Source organism: Rutidosis leptorrhynchoides, chromosome 5 (assembly GCF_046630445.1).
Source record: "Rutidosis leptorrhynchoides isolate AG116_Rl617_1_P2 chromosome 5, CSIRO_AGI_Rlap_v1, whole genome shotgun sequence".
Classification (NCBI taxonomy): domain Eukaryota; kingdom Viridiplantae; phylum Streptophyta; class Magnoliopsida; order Asterales; family Asteraceae; genus Rutidosis; species Rutidosis leptorrhynchoides.
This window is the reverse complement of record NC_092337.1, coordinates 183,049,186-183,052,932: the sequence shown is the minus strand read 5'-3', so window position 1 is coordinate 183,052,932 and position 3,747 is coordinate 183,049,186.

Here is a 3,747-nt window from a genome sequence, read left to right as displayed (position 1 = left end):
GTGTTAGAACGAGTAATGGCGGAGCAAGTAGTGTCAGAGCAAGTTATGCCAATGTAGTTTGTTATAAATGTGGAAAACCGGGCCACATTATTAGAAATTGCCCGAACCAGGAGAACACGAATGGACAAGGCCGCGGAAGAGTTTTCAATATTAATGCGGCAGAGGCACAGGAAGACCCGGAGCTTGTTACGGGTACGTTTCTTATTGACAATAAATCTGCTTACGTTTTATTTGATTCGGGTGCGGATAGAAGCTATATGAGTAGAGATTTTTGTGCTAAATTAAGTTGTCCATTGACGCCTTTGGATAGTAAATTTTTACTCGAATTAACAAATGGTAAATTAATTTCAGCAGATTATATATGACGGAATCGAGAAATTAAACTGGTTAGCGAAACATTTAAGATTGACTTGATACCAGTAGAGTTAGGGAGTTTTGATGTGATAATCGGTATGGACTGGTTGAAAGAAGTGAAAGCAGAGATTGTTTGTTACAAAAATGCAATTCGCATTATACGAGAAAAAGGAAAACCCTTAATGGTGTACGGAGAAAAGGGCAACACGAAGCTACATCTTATTATTAATTTAAAGGCACAAAAACTAATAAGAAAAGGTTGCTATGCTGTTCTAGCACACGTCGAGAAAGTACAAACTGAAGAAAAGAGCATCAATGATGTTCCCGTCGCAAAAGAATTTCCCGATGTATTTCCGAAAGAATTACTAGGATTACCCCCACATCGATCCGTTAAATTTCAAATAGATCTTGTACCAGGAGCTGCACCAATAGCTCGTGCTCTTTACAGACTCGCACCCAGCGAGATGAAAGAACTGCAAAGCCAATTACAAGAACTTTTAGAGCGTGGTTTCATTCGACCAAGCACATCACCGTGGAGAGCTCCTGTTTTGTTTGTCAAGAAGAAGGATGGTACATTTAGGTTGTGTATTGACTACCGAGAGTTGAACAAACTTACCATCAAGAACCGCTACCCACTACCGAGAATCGACGACTTATTTGATCAACTACAAGGCTCGTCAGTTTATTCGAAGATTGATTTACGTTCTGGATATCATCAAATGCGAGTAAAGGAGGATGATATTCCAAAAACTGCTTTTAGGACGCGTTATGGTCATTACGAGTTTATGGTTATGTCGTTTGGATTGACTAACGCACCAGCTGTGTTCATGGACCTTATGAACTGAGTGTGTGGGCCATATCTTGACAAGTTTGTCATTGTTTTCATCGATGACATACTTATTTACTCAAAGAATGATCAAGAGCACGAAGAACATTTGAGAAAAGTGCTAGAAGTATTGAGGAAAGAAAAACTGTACGCTAAGTTTTCAAAGTGTGCATTTTGGTTGGAAGAAGTTCAATTCCTCGGTTTCAAAGTGAACAAAGAAGGTATCCAGGTGGACCCGGCAAAGATCGAAACCGTTGAAAAGTGGGAAACCCCAAAAACTCCGAAGCATATACGTCAATTTTTAGGATTGGCTGGTTACTACAGAAGATTCATCCAAGATTTCTCCAAAATAGTAAAAACCTTGACTGCATTAACGCATAAAGGGAAGAAATTTGAATGGAAGGATGAACAAGAGGATGCGTTTCAATTATTGAAGAAAAAGCTAACTACGGCAACTATATTGTCATTGCCTGAAGGGAATGATGATTTTGTGATTTATTGTGACGTATCAAAGCAAGGTCTCGGTTGTGTATTAATGCAACGAACGAAGGTGATTGCTTATGCGTCTAGACAATTGAAGATTCACGAGCAAAATTATACGACACATGATTTGGAATTAGGCGCAGTTGTTTTTGCATTAAAGACTTGGAGGCACTACTTATATGGGGTCAAAAGTATTATATATACCGACCACAAAAGTCTTCAGCATATATTTAATCAGAAACAACTGAATATGAGGCAGCGTAGGTGGATTGAATTGTTGAATGATTACGACTTTGAGATTCGTTACCACCCGGGGAAGGCAAATGTGGTAGCCGACGCCTTGAGGAGGAAGGACAGAGAACCCATTCGAGTAAAATCTATGAATATAATGATTCACAATAACCTTACTACTCAAATAAAGGAGGCACAACAAGGAGTTTTAAAAGGGAGAAATTTAAAGGATGAAATACCCAAAGGATCAGAGAAGCATCTTAATATTCAGGAAGACGAAACCCGGTATAGGGCTGAAAGAATTTGAGTACCAAAATTTGGAGATATGAGAGAAATGGTACTTAGAGAAGCTCATAAAACCAGATACTCAATACATCCTGGAATGGGGAAGATGTACAAGGATCTTAAGAAACATTTTTGGTGGCCAGGTATGAAAGCCGATGTTGCTAAATACGTAGGAGAATGTTTGACGTGTTCTAAGGTCAAAGCTGAGCACCAGAAACCATCAGGTCTACTTCAACAACTCGAAATCCCAGAATGGAAATGGGAAAACATTACCATGGATTTCATCACTAAATTGCCAAAGACTGCAAGTGGTTTTGATACTATTTGGGTAATAGTTGATCGTCTCACCAAATCAGCACACTTCCTGCCAATAAGAGAAGATGACAAGATGGAGAAGTTAGCACGACTGTATTTGAAGGAAGTCGTCTCCAGACATGGAATACCAATCTCTATTATCTCTGATAGGGATGGCAGATTTATTTCAAGATTCTGGCAGACATTACAGCAAGCATTGGGAACTCGTCTAGACATGAGTACTGCCTATCATCCACAAACTGATGGGCAGAGCGAAAGGATGATACAAACGCTTGAAGACATGCTACGAGCTTGTGTTATTGATTTCGGAAACAGTTGGGATCGACATCTACCGTTAGCCGAATTTTCCTACAACAACAGCTACCATTCAAGCATTGAGATGGTGCCGTTTGAAGCACTTTATGGTAGAAAGTGCAGGTCTCCGATTTGTTGGAGTGAAGTGGGGGATAGACAGATTACGGGTCCGGAGATAATACAAGAAACTACCGAGAAGATCATCTAAATTCAACAACGGTTGAAAACCGCCTAAAGTCGACAAAAGAGCTACGCTGACATTAAAAGAAAAGATATAGAATTTGAAATTGGAGAGATGGTCATGCTTAAAGTTGCATCTTGGAAAGGCGTTGTTCGATTTGGTAAACGAGGGAAATTAAATCCAAGGTATATTGGACCATTCAAGATTATTGATCGTGTCGGACCAGTAGCTTACCAACTTGAATTACCTCAACAACTCGCGGCTGTACATAACACTTTCCACGTCTCAAATTTGAAGAAATGTTTTGCTAAAGAAGATCTCACTATTCCGTTGGACGAAATCCAAATCAATGAAAAACTTCAATTCATTAAAGAACCCGTCGAAATAATGGATCGTGAGGTTAAGAGACTTAAACAAAACAAGATACCGATTGTTAAGGTTCAATGGAATGCTCGTAGAGGACCCGAGTTCACCTGGGAGCATGAAGATCAGATGAAGAAGAAATACCCGCATTTATTTCCAGAAGATACGTCAACACCTCCAACTGCTTAAAATTTCGGGAGGAAATTTATTTAACGGGTAGGTACTGTAGTGACCCGAACTTTTTCATGTTTATATATATATATATATATATTAAATGAAATTGTTATTTACATGATTAAGTGTTTCCAACAAGTTAAGCAATCAAACTTGTTAAGACTTGATTAATTGAAATAGGTTTCATATAGACAATTGACCACCCAAGTTGACCGGTGATTCACGAACGTTAAAACTTGTA